Source organism: Saccostrea echinata, unplaced genomic scaffold, assembly GCF_033153115.1.
Source record: "Saccostrea echinata isolate AGI-Se365-2 ecotype Australia unplaced genomic scaffold, CSIRO_AGI_Sech_v1 ptg000015l, whole genome shotgun sequence".
Classification (NCBI taxonomy): Eukaryota; Metazoa; Mollusca; class Bivalvia; order Ostreida; family Ostreidae; genus Saccostrea; species Saccostrea echinata.
The window spans coordinates 10,716,084-10,736,007 of NW_026889764.1; the positions used below are offsets into that span (position 1 = coordinate 10,716,084).

At 32.5% G+C, this 19,924-nt stretch overlaps 1 long non-coding RNA gene across 1 annotated transcript; it reads right to left on the minus strand.

Moving 5' to 3' along the window:
• Positions 1 to 9,506: 9,506 nt before the first annotated feature.
• Positions 9,507 to 11,450, minus strand: LOC133187860 (uncharacterized). The gene is made up of 2 exons (XR_009721262.1): positions 11,284 to 11,450; positions 9,507 to 9,933 (listed from the first exon to the last, which is right to left on the minus strand). It is a non-coding gene; the product is annotated as an uncharacterized LOC133187860 (long non-coding RNA).
• Positions 11,451 to 19,924: the final 8,474 nt, after the last annotated feature.

The following is a 19,924-nucleotide window of genomic DNA, read 5'->3' on the forward strand; positions in this document are numbered from 1 at the left end:
TACAGCAACAATAAGACAACTCGAGAGGTACACGTATCAGGTTTTTGAGAAAAGCGTAACATGTTTCAACGTACTATATCCCTTTTTGCTACATCAAGAAATGCATCTTCTATTTGGTTTTTCCTCTGCTGCTAAATCTTTTTCTAACATTTCATCGGTAATACCATCATCATTTTTGAGTTATACTGTAAGAAAAGTTGGTAAAGGTTATAAATTATTTAATTTGTTTTTTGAATTTTTTCATCTGAATACAAACATACAGTATCAAGTTTTTTTTTCACATAACCATTCGCTCATACTTTTTCACTCACACTCATTCGTTTTGGTATGTGGAAGAATACTTGTTCATATATTTTAACAGTAAGCGAGAGAAAAAATACATCACTATAAATATTTAAATACACTAATAAAAACCTCACATGTTGTAACAGATTATAACTTATAAGTATTGTCAAGTAAACATGTCCATCTTTGCCAGGTATTACTAAACTTTTGCATTACCGAATTCTGGCTTGCTATTTTTAACCCTATATTTATTGTATCAGTGAAATAAAATTTCCAGGAGGCTTGGCAGTTTGCCTTTTTTAGACAAAACAAAGCAAAAAATACAAAAAAAAAGACAAAAAATATATTGTTTTGTATACAAGATTAGAAAATCTACAACTCTGTTACCTTTAGACAAAGGAAGTTCACCTAATAAAAATTAATATTAATTACATTAAAACCACTTCTTTTTGAAGTTGTTTGATAAATATACATGCTAAGATCACTCCATAGTAGGGATACCTTCTCACAATTAATAAAAATATGCTGAGTTGTCTCAACTTGATGTTTGCAGGAGAAAAAAAAAACAGCAATCCGATGATACAGCACTGATTTTTTTTCAAATAATGATTTACGTGTAAAATTCTATCCAAAATTCTGCATTGTAACCAGAGGATTGAAAAGACTTTGGTTGTCTTAAAACAAACAATAAAAGCTTCATTAACACATATCTCTATATCATAATGGCCCAACTCTAAATTCCATTATTTTACAGAAGTAGGAATAATAATATTTGCGTTTAACTGTTTGTATTTACGCATGTAGTTTAAGTGCATCTATTTTGCAAAAGAAAAGATCTATAATATAATGGAATATATGGAGTTTAAGATCTATTAAAAAAACCTTTATTTAAGAAAGATTTCATATATTTTGATATTGCACTCATTACGCTGTTATATTGCATGATGAATACTTGAATATCAGACTTTTACTGGAAAATGACATGCGGTAAAAAAATTTCCTTGCTCATCTAAAAAAAAATCTTCCATAAGTTTCACGCCCTTTTCATACTAGCTTTTTATGAACAGTGTTTTTGTACCAACTCTACATATGTTTTGTATTTTCTCACATAATCATCGGTGCTAGATAGATCTGTCCAGTATGAGACAGTGTGAGATTTTTTTTATCTGTCTTACACTGTGTATTACTATGCCGCGTACGATAACGTAAACATTCCTTCTTATACAATTTTTGTAAAAATGTTTAAAGAAATATCACATGAACTTGAAAAATGTTACTGTTTAATTTATTACATTTAACTTATCTTCATTCAGAAGATTGTCGTATTTTCACTTTTTAAAATGGCACTAGTTTTAGGTCGCGGAAGGATTCTTCTGAAATGAATTTGTAAATTATCGGATATACTCCTTAAAATCCAGTTGATATCATTCATAATGATTTAAGAGGACTGAAATTCATTTTCTTAATTTACACACAGTGTGTAAACCATTTTCAGGTACGATTTCTTGAATGGTGTATAATCATTCATTACATACTCGTGTGGGATAGTGAAATTCCACCTCGGGGCCAAGATTCACGGTCTAGGAATCGGCAAAGCCTCGTCCTAGACCGTGAATCCTGTCCCCTCGGTGGAATTTCACTATCCCACACGGTTGTATGTTCGTTCGCCCTTGATGCCGTTCGCCCTCACTCTCGTTCGCCCAAAGTAATGAATGATTCTATTAGTACCAGGAATGCTAGGAAAATTTTCCATGTAGAACTTTACTATCAAAAGATTTAATAACATGAAGCATAGACTTAAAATCATCTTGCCAAAAACAGTTGTTTTCGAGGATTACACATTCAGAGATAAAGGCATCACTAAAATCAAGAAATTTGTGAACAAAATCTGTACCATTTATAGCTTCAAATATACCAAGGTTTGTGACCTGCTTTTAACCCCTTCTGCCAAGGACATTTCAAAGACATAATAAAATTACTAATATCCACCATTTTTAATCCCCCGTGCTGATAATCATGAATTAGAGCTGTACCTTTAATTTTATCACATTTTACATTCCAAATAAATTCAAAAATATCTTAGCACAAAGATGAGATTATATCCCGTTTTGGTGTAGGGAGTGATATGAACAAAATTAATGGTTAATTATTGGATTAATGAAAGATTTTACAACAATAGAATTCTTCTTTTCCAATGTTGTAGCATGCTTTTTATTTTTGGAATCTGTATGCCATAATTTGAATTATTTTGTAATTTGTTGGAACTATGTCAACTGAAAAGTTAATACCTAATAAGTTAAAAGTGTGAAGCCACAGTCGAGTTTCCATCTAGGATGATGAAAGACCTGACTTGGAAGCTTTTTTATCTTTTTGAGCTTATCCATCTTATGTTTGTTTTAGAGTTGTTTACTTTCAAACCAGATATTTTTTTTTATTAAAATCTAAGGTATCCAAGGAAGCAAACAGTGATTTAGGTGAAGCATTAAGAAAAAAGAGATGTATCATCAGCGTACTGACTTATTTTATGTTCCTTTTCACGTATCGTGATACCCTTTATATTATTATATTGTTTCATTAAGATTGCAAGAACTTCGGCACAAAAGGAGAAACAAATATGGGGCGACAGGGTCGCCTTGTCTATATCCCCTCTCAATATCAATCTGATCTGATAAAAACCCACTTTGTAACACTGAAGCCTTAAATTTTGTGTTAAGAATTTTGATCCATTAAATATTCTTGATCCATAAAATATTCAAATTAATTCTTACCTCTTGTCACCACCTTTACGGGGTGTTTCATGGCCTTGAACCTTTTATTTAAATAAGATCATGGTCTCAGAGAATGGACGAGTAAAATTTGTGTCCGGGACATGATTTTATAATTGGAAAGCAATAAGTCCCACACAAGATACAGATTTATTTGTTATCAGTGGTTGTAACAAGACCTTCAAGCAGGATCCTTAGAAAGTAAATGTCACGGATATTGAAAGTGTTAAGTTCATATATGCTCCATATTTTGGCTATACCAGGAAGGTAAAAACTCATTCTTGAAACAAGGTAAATGATCACAATATGGTGTGTCTTGACCATTATATATATGGGAATATTTCCATTTCTATTTATTTTCTCTGTGATAACTCTTTGAAAGTTAGGAGAGTTGATTTCTTGATAATTCCACCGGAATGTAAATTTCGCCAAGCGAAAGGTCAGGAGCTAAGAAGGCCTAATATGCATGTAATTCTCGTGCGGCTGTCTTTGTGTTTGACGTCAGTGGGCGGGGACTATTGAAATTGACATCTTAGGCCTCGTGTTATTTAAATCTATTAGTCTACATTTTTAAAATCTAAATTTCGCCCGTTATGCAAATTATCCCATGTTTCCAACTATCGTTGATGCCCTGGCATACTCTACTAACTAGACAGTGATTCCTTAAACAATTTCAAGTCACGGGGATTGAAAACTAAGAGCTCGATTTTGTCCATCGCCTAGGATCGTGAAGCAGTTTAAGACATGACTCAAAATTTGATTGTCTTGAAAAGTTTAACCTAGAAAGCAAATAATATTGAAATGTTTATACAAATTGGTCCTGATAAGTTTCTTGTATTTTTCCTGTCCTTTGAAATCACGGATCGGAGGCATACATTGTTGTTTGTTCTTTATCTTTGTTTTGATTAAGGCCATTATCTTCTTTTGCTCTTGATCTTGGATTTTTCTTCCTCTTTGACTCCGAGTTGTAAATTCCATATCGCCGGCTTATATTCCTTCTCGATACTGTACCTAAAAAGAACAAAACCTGTTTATCGAGATATTGAAGTTTAGGGAAATAGTTCAATGATGACATGAGGTCATGTATATATGAAATATAACGCTTAACCTTTAACTGCAGAAGGACCAATCCAAACCACAACCATATAGGTTTTTCCGGATTTGGAAAAAAAAAATTTTTTTGGTCGAAAACATTTCTGAGTTGAATTTTTTTTAGTGGAAATGAACACCCTTCCTGGAAAATTTTCCAGGATCCGCGCATGGGATGCTGAATGCTCTCTTTTAAATGAATGAGATATGGTACCAAATCACGTTCAAAACCCACATACCTTGTTTGAAAATGCGGAAGAAAATTTCTTTTGGGATATTCCATTTTCACAGACTTTTAATCTGCTTGTTTTTCTGATGTTTTTTTTGTGGGAGGTGTTACTATCTAACCTGATCTGTTTGACCATTTGAAATAAATTGGGTAATTGAAAGTTTACAAACTACGTAAAATAGGCGGAAGTTTATTATATTCACAAATAATATATCTGCAATAAATAAATGTCAAATATGAATGTGATATATCAGTCCGTGAAGATTGACCAAAATCAAATAAAAGGCGATTGTTAACATTATTTTTCTCTTATTAAACATTTTTTGTATTCACCTTCTCCAAGTATCGTAATTAGTAATAGTTCAATAAATACATGTATAAAACTTTACATTCATTTTTCTCTGTGATAAAGGTATCACAATTCAATAATATTTAGTATGCTGTCATGCACTTTTCGAATCAAAATCAGCTATAAGAATATTACTTACCCCTAAATTCAGAAAACTGCTCACTAAGGTAGCTACGTTTTACAATCACTCTCATGTAGTTTCTGTCATTGCTCTGGGCCACTACTGCAGCTAATGCTAAGATCATTAGCAATATGATAATTAATCTTGTCCTCTTCATTATCCTTATTGTTTGGTTACTTTTGTCATTTAAATATGTAAACGTATTCACCCCGTCCTCGTTGAGACAAGAATTTCCTTACACGCAATCCAAAATGATCTTAAATATACGACAGTTGGGCAATATTTTTATGATATAGAGTCTGTTCATGTAGCCACAATGAGGATAGGAGAGATATAGGTAAAAATGTACTGGAATTGTTGAAGGCATTATCTTCCGCTAAATGCCCTTTTTACAAGGTGTTTCTCTTTTTAAACTAGGTTTTTCCGAACTAATTTACAGAATTGCATTCATTAAAATTGTCAGTTTACAAAAAAACTGCTTTCTGCAGATGTTATGCAATTTCCATTTCAGTGTCTCATACTTGATATTTTTAGATAAAAACTCTCACTGAGTTACATTACCTGGCCTATGATAGTCGACAGAGAACTTCGATCAGGTAATTTTACAAAAGCCTTTGGCTCAGGTAAGCTATAAAAAGCAATCACAGTCGTTAATGGAGAAAAGACATTGATGAAAAAGAAAGTAATCTTAACCTGGTTGAAAAGATATTACCTGGTACTAGTATCGTTATTTTTTATTTTTACCAATGATGTGCATTGGAGTGGTACAATTTTTCTTTGAATAACGTCCATTTTTACATAATGACACGCCCATTTCTTTAGAATTGAGAAAGCAATGTAAGTCGAAATATTTTTACTCCATCTCTGAGACTAGCAACGCAAATTTGGTTGAAATAGGGGTTTTATGAAGCTGAGAGAGAGTGTGTGTGAGAGACTCTCCCTTTCTTTAAAACACAATTATTGAAGTTAATCACAAACGTGTATCGAGAGAACAATATTAAACTGATGTCTATGTAGATTGCCAATCTGATTGGTTATTGTATTTATGGAATACCTGTTCTCTAGGCGTTCAAATTAAGCATGTGAGAAAAGAGTCATATCGCATTTTATAGGCTTTTTGCCTACTCTGGTTTCTAAAAGCATTTTTACAAAAAGTTTGTCATACAATCTTATTTATACATGTATAAATTCAAATTATACAGTAATGATATGTAATGTTAATAGTCCCCTTATATGATAAATATGAAAATCTGGTTTGCATGGAATATATAGTAAATGCTGAGGTATCTACTTAAACGATGGCAAACTGTTTAAAAAGACCACCCTTAACCAGAAAAACAGCATTTAGATAATTTTATTTGGGTATGACTGCGCATCATAACTCCTTTTGTGATCTCAAGGTGTAGTGCTGGAACGTAAGTGTGATGATTCCGAGTTCGAGCCTAACATTTTCCTTTTATGCATTTTATTTTTTTTCTTTGTTTATCTGTTTTAAGTTTTCCTTATTGCTTTTACTAATTTTTTAAAATAATATTTTTTAAATAAATCAGGATTTCTAAAAAATCGTTACACTTTGAAAATATCTCAGGGAAAGACTCTAAACGATTTCATTGAATTTTGCAAATCCTTGCCAACCTGTTTTATTTTTACTGATTTTCTAAGCATATTGTATCGAGATTAGATTAATGAACATGTTGAATTATTGTTAAATGACAACGTCTTCAAATGATATTAATTAAATAGATTGATCGGGTATGTCTATAAATAGAAACGGGTGATTTCCTAAATTCTTTACTTAGCCGTGTCTTCAGCAGCTATGGCTCTTTACGACAATCAAGGGCAGTGTAGACTGGCGTTCCCCTGCCCACTCGCTCCTACAATCAAAGTACTGAAAGTACTCAAGGGAGTTGAACATTGTGTACAAGGTGTGGGAGACTAGTTACGGAACATTTTAATGCTTTAATGAAATATATGGAGATAACGAACAGTGTTCAAGCTCAAAAGTCCATTAAACATTACAAAATAGGTGCAGAGCAAACACGGACCTCCAAAACATCAGAGGTGGGATCAGGTGCCATGGAGGAGTGAGCATCCCCTGCCGACCGGTCACACCCGCCGTGTGCTCCTTGACATGATCGGGAAATAACGGAAAAATCCGTCGACAATTCAGTGTATAAATAATGGCCTGACAATTAGTATGAAAAACGTCAGTCAGCATTTGACTCAATGATAAATTGCATTTGCTGACAAGGTCATTGTATTGACCATAGAACTTACGAAATGATGACTTTAAACGAGACTGCTGATATTCTTGTTTCATCAACTTGTTTGTCAATAATTTACCTCGTTTTAGAAATTGTACATACGTAGAGCATGCTCTTGCGTATCGAATTAATTCACTTATCGGAGATTTAATAATAATAATAATAATCAACCCCTGCCCCCCCCCTCCCTCCCCCTTAATATTCCCTTGAAAAAATGTGTCGGCATAAATTCATATGGCAAAACCTGAACTATGAGGGGTATCTAAATCCACACAACATGGAGTTAATCCATATGATTAATAATACTTATATATAAAAATGTTTCCTGTTCACATGCATTTAAATTTAATTCCAACCTAGGACCCTTAATTTGAGAAACAAACTGAATCCAAACAACTTTCAAATGTTTGCATACTAATGGTTTTATTGCATTAAGTTTTCTAAAAACAAAAGTAAGTTAGTTAGTTAATCATTTGGAAGTAAATATGAATTGACATTGACTAGCAGACTGTTGAAAATAATAAAGGACATTTTGGAACTGTTATTTGTTTTCATTTTTCAGGGTACAAAATAAGGTACATGTATCTGGTCTGACAAAACGTAACTGTTTGAAAGTTTAGAGAATAACAATAGATGTGTAAAGCAACTTCAGTTTGTTATATGAACCTAACGTAAACAGCTAAGATTTGTTGTTTTCCAAACTTAAAAAAAATCGGATGCCAGACCTGGCTGTTTCGATTTCTATTAACCAAAATTTCATATATGAGATATCTAAAAATTTTATGCCTCAACAATGAGCATGAAAACAAAATGAAAACACAAAAAAAATCTTAATCTAGTAATTTATCCTTCACCTTTCAGTGCACGTCAACCAGCTTCTTTTTGTCTTCGATGTAAACAAAAAACAGATCACTGTCGCAATACGCGTATTGAAGTTCAATAGCAAATGAACAATCATTCATATCAAGCCAATCTTTTATTCTTTTATTTTTATAGTATTATGAAATACATATTGATGAAATTTCAAATTTTAATGGCTACAAAAATATAAATACAATTGTTTGTGAACTACTCGTATGTTTTAATATTATACTTTCATGTAAATTAGTTGAATCTGATTCGTCGAGAAATGTTTGCTAAAAAACACTATTACCCGCTGAATAATGAAGCAACGTCCTCGAGCATAGCAACAATCGACATTGCTTGACGACGGGTGATATTCCAGAAAAATATTGACTGCGCAGAATTTATGCGCGCAAGGTTCACTGTAATATTTATATGTATAAAACATTCAGTATAATATAATAAATACTGCACGTAGTTGAGTGTAACATTAAAAATTTTCACCCCTCGAAAATCATTGTTTACCTCGGCTGCGCCTCGGTTGACAATTGTTTTCTTTGAGTAAAAATTTTCAATGTTACACTCAACTACATGCAGTATTTTTGTACACTACCTCAGACAATAAAGAGGTTTCGCGCCGTAGTCAAATATTTCGCGCCATTTAGTCGCATAGTTGTCATTTCCCTCTCAGTGCTTATAGGTGTCGCTGCATTGCAAATTAGATCAGTTACGAAAATTTTCAATCTTTTTTGGTTTCGATAAATCAATATTAATTTGATCAAAATATAATATTCAAATAAACTGAAATGAAATGTAATTTGCATTTACTTATATGTCAATTATCAAAATTAGATTAATTCAGAAGATTGACATGGACTACATTATGGTGAAAGTTTATGCAAGGTTGTATTGAATATCATGGAAGTAAATTAGCCGACACGGAAGACCCACTGACGGCCTATATATAACACAATTAATACAAATTACATAGAAAGAACAAGATGACCAAGGGAGATTGAACATAGTTAAACTCCCAATAAACCGGGGTTTTTTTCTTTCTAAAGAAAAGGAAGTGTTATGATGTAACAACTAATGTTCAAAAGAAAGCTCATTTAACGTTTCATTCAAACGGAAAATTTTACCACTGCAAAGTGCGTCATGGTACAAATATCTTCAAGAATAAAAAATCTTGAAAACGTAGATACATACTAGTAATACCCTTTCAATCAGGTTAATATTGCTTTCTTTTTAATCAATGTATTTTCTCCATTATTACATTATGAATTAATAAAGTAAATAAAACGGACAGTGATATGATATGATTTAAACAGAATGCTGGGATGTCTGGAATTTGTTCATGCATATTAATTTTCTTAGAAATTAATGCAACAATGGCACTGCAAAGGGAAGTCCGTTATTTATGAACTCACAAAAGCGCGACTGTATTCCCTCTAACTTCGTTGCAAAGGAATGATAAAGGGATGAGTTTTCATACGAAGAATCTGAAAGATATCTTTAACGTTTTTTAATCAATTAATCATTTATCTGAATCAAAATAAAGTAAATATCTGCTCTTTATTTTGCTTATACTAGAACAGTAGAAACTCATTCTCGGCATAAGGTAGCTGTTCACATTAGGTTGTGTCTTGACCATCAAGGATATTTGAAAATGTCAGGGATTGAGAGTGTAAAGAGTTGATTTTGTCCATGACTTAAGATCATGAACCATGTTTTAGACTTGACTCGGAATTTGTATGTTGTCTTAAAGTTTATTATAGAAAACACATTTGAAATGTTATTTTTCCGTTTATGCTTGTATTTATGCACTTTGAAATCATAGACTTCAGGCATATTGTGCTCTGTTCGTTCTTATATTTTTGAAGGCAATTTTCCTCTTCTTTTCCATTGTTGTCTTGCATTATTCGTCCTCCTTGACCCTGTATTGTAGATTCCATATTGCCGGCCTATTTTCCTTTTCGGCACTTTACCTAAAGTATATCAGTAAATAGATATAAAAGTTGATAGCATACATTGTTGATAGAAGAAGGTGGAACATCTAAATGTCAAAAGGCTAAGTGATACATACGGAACTATGTAACTTAATTGTGCAATGGTGTCTTCTTTTTCTTCAAGAGTTGCACAATCTGTATATATTTCTAGATATTTGATCTGTTCTGTAAGTTCCTTGGTATTATTCGTAAGACACGACATTATTTAAATTCATCATTGGATATATGGGAAGAATTAAGGTATTGGAAAATGAAAAAAAGTGCAGATAACGAACACAGATCGATCTCCAAAAATCTATAAACAATACAACTTTGTGAAGAGGGCATAAAACATAGACCCCTGGAAATTCCAAAGTAGGATCAGGTGTCTAGAAGGAAAAAGCATTCCCTGTTGATCGGTAACACCAGTCGTGAACCCTCTGTTTTGATCAGGTAGACAGAACATTCCGTAGTCAAATTTAGTATAAAAACAAAGGGCTAACAATTAGTATGAAACAAGTCAGACAGAATACGACCTAACGATAGGTTAAATTTGATAACAAGGTCATTATAACGAACGTAAAATTTACGAAATTATGACTTTAAACGAGGTTGTTGAAATCCCTGTAACATCTTTTTATCTGTCATTAGCCTGCCTCTGTTTAACACTTTTTGAGTAGGACACATGTCTTGATTGAGTAGATACAAGATATTACATGTATGATGTTTTTTAAATGCACAAAATGCTCAGGTGTGAGTTCAAGATCGTAGCGGCTATCTTGATTAACATAGAGCTACGAGCTTTAACGTTGTGCTTACCAAGCAGCTATAGATACCTTGGAATATCAAGCATTTTTTTTCATACTCTATCCAGATATATGGCCTAAATGTAGCAGCCAGGCACGCACATATGATCTTGACCGCAGCAGGAACTCCCATCCGTTCTTTGTAAGTACACGGGGGAGAGCATTCCTTGTGGGACTTCCCATGTTTTATAGAGAATCATGAAATCGGGCAGGTAAATGTGAGTTGACCAATTTTGGAAAACAGGCGTGGTTAATTGATATTTACATATACTACATGTACATGCGCAATAACTAAATTCACAACTGTATGCAATATATTATTCAAGAAACATAAAAAAAAATGTTTCACAATTTGACAACATTATTTAAAACCTTTTCGTTTTGACTTTCGCCAACTAATTGCATATGCTAGTTAAATAAAATATAATACTTATTTATCTTTCTTCTTGAGAGAGATTTAACAGTTCAATGTAAGGGTTTTTTTTTTTTGTGGTTTAACTATTTTTTCAATCAAAATCGGTTGATACAATATACATGTACATACCTATAAATTTTGAAAACAGTTTACTCAAGAAACTGCGTTCTGTAATTACTTTCACATTTTTTCCCTCGTCGCCCTCCGCCATTACTCCACACACATGTAATTCTAAAATCACTATTAGCACAAGAACAATAATTACTCCTTTTGTCTTCATAGTTCTGGCAATATTTAATTATATTTATTTAAAATCAAAAATAACAGACTGTTTTGTTCTTTTTCTACTAAAACTTTCTCTCTTGTATGAATCAAAAGTTATTTGATTGATGACAATGGTCGATATGTTATGATTATAAAAGAGCGTGCTAACGTAAACAAATTATGTCATCACATTGACACTAGGAGAGAATACAGGTAAAAATATACTGAATTTGTTTAGCTTACATTACTTTCCCTTAATATCATTCCATACAGGTTTTTTTTTTTCAACTGGGCTTTTCGGACCTAATTTAATAAAACACATTCTTTATAAAATATCAGTTTACAAAAAATTTATGTGCAAGGAATTTAATTTTTTAACGCAAATTCTTCAACATAGATGTTGAAATTTCTTTTAATATTAATCATTTTTAAAAGTTTCATAACAAGACACACCCATGGGCCACAACACTCACAGGAAGTTATAATATAATATTTTAATGACAAAACATTCAACAGAAAACTTTGACAGTTCACAAAAACATTGCGCAAATGAGCATAAATATATTATATTTTTTGTAATGTCACCACTAGTATTTGTATAATGATATAATTAATAGCTCAAAGTAAGTAGAAAATTAAGAATAATTTATGAGCATACTTAGCCCTTTCATTTTTATTTCATTCTTCTTTACTTAAATGTCATTACCATATTTTGTATTAAATGTGAATTGTCTTTGATTTGAACATATTTTATTGTAATTTATAATTACAAAAGGATTGGGCACAAGTTCTAAAGACTTATTACGCCCTCTCCCTACATGTCAATTACAAATTGAAATTGTTATAGTTAGAAATAAAACTTTTAATTATATAAAGTATACAATATTTGCAAAAATTTACAAATCATTGTATTTTGCTAATACTAGATGAAATCTCGCGCAAGCGCGGGGAATTGAATTTAAACATGTACCACTACCGACAGAAAAAATCTAATAATATATATATTGTAGTTTCTACTGACAGCCTATAGGGTTATAGCAGGAAGAAATACTTTGTTCAAAATCCCTCATGAAGTAGAAGTACGTCTCTAACCCACCCCCCAACCCCCTTGTAAAACTTAAATAACAATATCATTCATTGACGTTTATTGTGAAACCTGTTATATACTATGTTATGGTAATTGTATATACTATTTTACGGATATTGTACTTCACATGCTCTTATTCATTTTCGTCAAGAATAAAAGCAGTGAATATGCACATTTTACTGAGAAATAGATATTTTTGGTAAAAATTCACAGGTACTTGGGTCTTGGTTTATAAATATATATGTACCTTATTGATATATAAAAACTGTACCTTACCTTTCTTTTACATATCAATAAGGTACATACATATTTATAATCCAAGGCCTAAGTACCTGTGAAAAAATTAGCTTTTATATAACGCCCTATGAATACACTGGCGAATTTAGAGAGGGGGCCCATCCCCCTCCCATTTTGTGTCGAAAATATACATAAAATTTAATAAATCATTTTTTTTTGGTGTGTCCGTGGGCCCTACTCCAACCCCAAACTGGTTGCCCCCCCACCCCCCCCCCACCCCCATCTTTTCAAGATTCCTGAATCCGCCACTGGAATAGGCCGAGTATTTGATACTGAAGACTGTATTCAGAAAAAAACTGAAATGTATTGATTAAATTTTACAGCATAATTGTATTTGAATAATGCCTTATTTATTAATATTCTTTTTTCATGTAAGCAAGTTCATTACGAAATACAAATTGTACTTCGGGTTCGTTGCCACGATGCTCTCAGTGAGGAATATATATACAAATTTTACCGATAAATTTATTAGGAAAATCTACTAAATATATGTAATAGTCTTTCGATATATAAATATATTCACAACTTACAGTGTAATCAATGATTTACCATTATTCCATTATTCGAGAAGTGGTGTAAATCAGATGTGGATATTTAAAATTCCAAGGAACTTTTGTAAAATTTGAAATCACAAGATTTTACCAAAATCAACAGCTTAAAATCTTACGACTTTTCTTCTTTATACACAACCATTCACCACAATGAATTAAAGTCCAGGCTTTTTGATATAATTTACAGCTGCTTTTTCAATAAAAATGGAACTCGTAAATATACTTACCTTTTCATTGGTCATTTGCAAAAAACATTCCGATTGTACACACAAGTACTCTGAAGTTGACATTAAAAAGATGTTTGAGTTTCTGATTGACAATATCTATGTGGTTTTTGGAGACGAGGTCTTCCAACAATCTATTGGAATTCCCATGGGTACCAAATTGCGCCCAGTTATTAGCAGACCTTTTTTTGTATTCATATGAAGCAGAATTTGTCCAAAATCTTGTACGTGAAAAGAAGAAAACACTTGCTGTGGCCTTCAACTCGACATTTAGATATATCGACGATGTATTGTCAATTAACAATGGCTATTTTCATTCTTATGTCGATACGATCTATCCTGGTGAGCTTGAGAGAAAAGATACCACAGAGTCTGACATATCTGTTTCATATTTGGATATTTTACTTGAAAAAGACGTTAATGGTAATCTAATAACCAAGCTTTATGATAAACGTGATCATTTTAACTTTTCAATCGTCAACTTCCCTTACTTATGCAGCAATATACCTTCATCACCTGCATACGGGGTATATATCTCTCAGTTGATTCGATACGCAAGAGCATGCTCTACGTATGTACAATTTCTAAAACGAGGTAAATTATTGACAAACAAGTTGATGAAACAAGAATATCAGCTGTCTCGTTTAAAGTCATCATTTCGTAAGTTCTATGGTCGATACAATGACCTTGTCAGCAAATGCAATTTATCATTGAGTCAAATGCTGACTGACGTTTTTCATACTAATTGTTAGGCCATTATTAACACAATGAATTGTCGACGGATTTTTCCGTTATTTCCCGATCATGACAAGGAGCACACGGCGGGTGTGACCGGTCGGCAGGGGATGCTCACTCCTCCATGGCACCTGATCCCACCTGTTTAGAGGTCCGTGTTTGCTCTGCTCCTATTTTGTATTGTTTAATGGACTTTTGAGCTTGAATACTGTTCGTTATCGCCATATATTTCATTCAATGACCATTCACACAAAAGCTTTTCTTTATGTTAAAGCAGCTATAATCGCTTCGTTTTTCTTTTTAACATCTGGCTCGATGCTATATGATGTTCTAGAAGATTCCGTCAATATTACGATCGGTGAATGACGAAAATAATTTGCACATTTTCCTTTTTAATCAGTTATTACAACTTATTTCTTTTATATCATTTAAATCAAGTTTTGATTGAATAATTCAGTAATGACGTTTAATGAAATAAATAAACGATTGCTTGTTGTCAGTTTCATTAAAAATTGCCATTAACTTAGATCCGCCAACCGGAAACGCCACCGTACACACGTTTTTGCTATTTCATGGCTGTTTATAGAAAATAGAAGTAGACTTTTGATTTAATGTACGATACTTACAATGCAAGTGAAATCTAAATATAGTTTACGGACATCATCTTGTATCGTGTGTATTCTTAGAGGAGTAAGTAGAACTCTGGTGCACCCATTTCGGAGTTTATTTGCAAAATTTATTACTTTATTGTATATATATATATATATATATATACATTAATTAATGCTTACAAGGAAATCTACCAGAATGTTAAATAAATGTTTGAACAAAAGAAAAGAGACGTTCATTCTCTGAAGCACTCATGAATCAACCCCCCCATAATAATACATGTGTATCTAGAATGTGGATTTTCTCAAATTGTAAAAAAAAATATTTAAAAATTCTGTTCTGGCTTTGTATTATACAAGTCTAAGTCTAATATAAGTTTATTTTTAATACAAAGAGTTTTATGCAATGCAGAATCAAACCAGGGTTTCTCTTCGGGCCGTATTATAATTATTCAAGTATGAATCGTCCAACTATATTCATGAATGCCATAGAGAAGTTTTCTGTAGCCGATTAACATTTTGTGCATTACAAATGTGAATTTTCTCTAAGATTTCTTTGAAAGGAACTCGATGTCCAACTTTAATGTTAGGCAATGAGGAGTTACGCGATTTGTTAAATATGCATTATTGAAATATATTATTTCATAACTTGTTAATCTTCAAAACAGAAATACAAGAACAGTAATTAAATCCTGCTTCCTCGTTTCTTATCAATGTTTTCATTCCTCAAATAACAGGTGTAAGTCTGTTCTCTAAGAGTCTTAGTTAATTAAACTTTATTTCTACGATTTCAATTTACGATTATCATCATAGAAATACCGTATAAGTGGAATTTTTAGGGAGACGCTAATTTAGCGATTTATCCCCCAAAACTGATGTATATTTTTTGCGAGAAATAATTTTAGCGATTTTATAATGTCAAGAAAGATAGCTATAACTACCGATACAGTATAAATTGTTAGCGATATTCAATTTTAGCGATCTCAAAACCCTCGCAAATAATGCCAAAATTGAATCCTTGCTAAAAGTTCTTGTAACATAATATAATAATTTGCATGCATGCATTATAAACTCATGAACATTTTAACTTCATTTACCTAGTTACATTTTACTGCGACTATAAGCAAGTTATACAAGTTTTTAAAATTTAAATAGAAAAAACACCCCCTGATTATTCTGTGTCTAAAGGGGAAAATCATTTCATTTACAGCTGATCACAATTTGCTGTCTAAGCAGAATTCAGTTTCATGAATCTCTGACTGATTATTCTGTGTACAATACGGTGCATGTTAAAATTGTAAATGCACAGCTGTGTGATGTATAGCACATAAGGTGCAGAAATAATTCCCATTGATATTTACATTCTCCAATTCATTTCAAAAGTGAATTTTGTCATCAGTTTCCTACAGTTCGTTATGGTGATTATTTGTATGCGCTTTCCTGACACATAAATCTAAGCTAATCTGTGCTATACATGTATATAAACAACTGTTGAATGTAAATGCACTGCACTGTATATGATTTTGTATCAACAGAAACACATTCCAAACTGTATGTTTATATACTGGCACTATTTTTGGCATACCATCGTTACATAGAGAATAAAAAATACAAAATTGGTTCTATTATAACATTTGATACAAATGACAAAAAAATGTATTTCGTTTCTCGTAGTGAAATGGATGAACTTGGAGTGTATAGCATACCAGTTTTTGTCAAAATTATTCAAAAGTTCAAATTATAAAAAAAAAATGAGCCAAAATAAACCAAAAATTAAATTTAAGCTGCTGTAAGACACATAGTTTAGTTATAGAACATCATATAACATCCTGGGAAAAAAAATATTTTTATTTTTTAAAGTTTGAAACAGCAGTTGAGGAGTCAGAACTTATGTAATGTTTCAATCGGAGAGTCATTCTTCCAGAACATGTGTAACAAACCAACCTTAGTCAAATTCCGTACCTAATATTAAGAGTTTTTTTTTTAAATAAAATTGACTTTCTTAAATATGAAAATTAGTCCCTACTTTGTCTCCAGGTTGTAGATCTGTGAAAAATCGTTTGTTTGGTTGGTTGGTTTTTTTTTTTTAGAATTTTTCACTCATATGGAGACGCCACCACTTGCCGATGAAAGGCTACAGATTTTTGACCTATACTCGGTACTCAGGGCCATTGAGCAGTGAGGTTTTTTTTCGTGCAATCACCTACTGCGACACGGGACCTCGGTTTATACGGTCTCATCCGAAGGACCGGTCTCCACGTCCTACGGTGGATTCGAACCGCAACGTCGTACTGAAAAATCGTATCAGGGTGTCAATCAAGACCTTGGTATCATTAACATACTGAAGGTTTGGCAGAATTCATGTCAATCGTAAACTCCTGTGATTGGACTACTAAAGTCAGATGATCAAACATATGTCACGTGGAGGAGATCGCTGTATTATATCAAGCATCCATTGTATTCTGATTTTTATTTTTAAAAAATCTTACTCAAGTTATTTTATAACACTTTTTGTTACACCTTTAAAAATTGGTTCCTATGAAAATCTAAACTTAAAAAAATTCTAGCATTTCCAATCCAAAAGTCTAGCATTTCCAAATGTTTTACAGTTGACGTTGCGTGACCTCGACATAAACGGTAACAACGAAACAGTAGATACAACCTGTTTTTCCGGACTTATATTTTGCAGTCTTTCTTGCAGTTTACGGCACAGTTGAGTTTGTCATATCTTCGCTATACTCATATTTTTCATAAATCTTTTTGTGTGTGTTTCTTTATTAAACATTTATCTTGAAATGAACACATTATTTTGACTCATTATGTAATTTTAAATTATAAGAATATGATATGCGTTATCCTCGAGCTTAAAGAGACCGAGTTTCAAGGTATCTAAAGAGAGACGCTTTCGAAGAGTATGGATTGACAAATAAACTCAATCTTGAATGACAATATGTGATTTGTATCTCCGAACACATTTCTGGACTTGAAATTAGTTTTATTGGCTTATATTATGCCGACAAGATTTCCTAGATTTCATAATTTTTGATTGCAATGAAGCGTTGGACATATGATACAATCAATCATACATCCGCGTGACGAGACCTTCTGCTTTATGGCCTCGGATCAGTTCATGACACATTCTATGTTTATTATAAAACCTTGTGTCAATACATAAGTAATGCCTATCCATTTTAAAAGATTCCGTATTAGTACATGTATTTTAACTTAGGTCATAAATTAATCGTGAAAGTTGGCAAATAAACAAGAAGAAAGGAAAGCAGATAAGATGAGCCGACCTGTTAAATACATGGCTACTTCAAATTTGTTTAAATGATTACTTTATTTAAGTGTTTTATGACCTTATAGTTAAAACCTTTCATTTGAAGAAGGCAATTCCTCGGAGATTGGAAGTGTAAAATTTGTTTCTGGGGTATAAATTTGTAATTTGGAAGCAATATATTCCATATATTTTACAGAGATTGATGAGTAGGTGTATCATGACCTTGAAGCAGGATTGATTGGAAAAGAAAGAGATATGTTTTATCAATGGGTGTTACAAGTCCTTGAAGCAGGATCTTTTGGGAAAATTAACATCAAATATACTGAATGTATTAAGTTATATCTGCTCTATAGTTGGGCTATCCAAAAACCGTAGAAGCCCATTCTTGGCACAAATGAAATATGAAGATAACAAACAGTTATAAAGCTCAAAAGTCCACTGGAACAATACAAATAGGAAGTCGAGCAAACACAGACCTCTAAAATCATCAGAAGGGGGATCAGATGCCATGGAGGAAAAACCAACTCCTGTCCATCTGTATTTATAAAGTGTTGGGGCAAGTCTTAATTTAACCTTTAAAGTTAATATTTTATGACATCTTCAACTTACCCACACTCATGAGGGCATTTCCACTCTTCGTTGCAATTTATATATAACAGGCTATGTTACAAACAACCCCCCAGCAAGATTCAGTTAGAGGACGTACATGTACATGTCTTATAAAGATTCACACAAAATATTATTAACTTATCCTTAATAATAACTTGTTCCAGATGTATACACGATTTATAAATTCTAACTCTGTCGACGGATGTGTAACGGGGAGCATTTCACATTATACTATTTTTTATGGGTTAAGGACATACGCAACGTACCTAACCAACTGATAATTTTTCAAGATATTCTTAATTTAAGATTATAGTGTCTTCAGAAGTTCGTTGACAAAAAATCAGCATGCATTACCAGGGGTTTTGAGAAGATATCAATTGATGAAAATTCTTGTATAATTCAAAGAAAAATATACAAAAATTACTAAACATATATTCTAGATGTTTTATGTATCCAAACTTGTTTTAGAAGAAGTGTACAACAGCATATATAGACATTAAAATGTAGCACACAGATCCTTTAAGTATTGGAACTCTTCAACTCCATTGAAAAAGACAATAAAGTTCAAACTACTTTGCGTATGTCCTTAAAGCATAAAATGCAAAATGTTGACTTTGAACGAGACTGGTAATCTCCATCCCTGTATCATCAACTTATTTGTCAGTAGTATACCTCCTTAAGAAATTATTCGTAGGTAAAACATGACCGTTGCGTATTGAATCAAGTGGTAGACATTAACTTCATATGCAGGCGATAATCGTATATTGCTAAATAAATAAGTGAAGCTGACGATAGAAAGATAATCGCTCTTATAATAAAGTTTTGTTGTAAATCTGTCATATATGAATTTTTTCTAGTAAAAATATCCAGATATGAAACAGATGTGTAAGAATTTGTGGTGTATAAAAGTGTAAAATATTTATTTTGTCCATGTCTTTCGATTGAAGCAGTGTTGACTAAGAATTGCTACTGCTCGTACATTGAGCAGTGAGGGATCTTTTTCGTGCCAGCACCTACTGCGACACGGTACCTCGGTTTATACGGTCTCATCCGAAGGACCGGTCTCCAAGTCCCACAGTGGGATTCGAACCCGCGACGAAAGGATCAACTCCCTA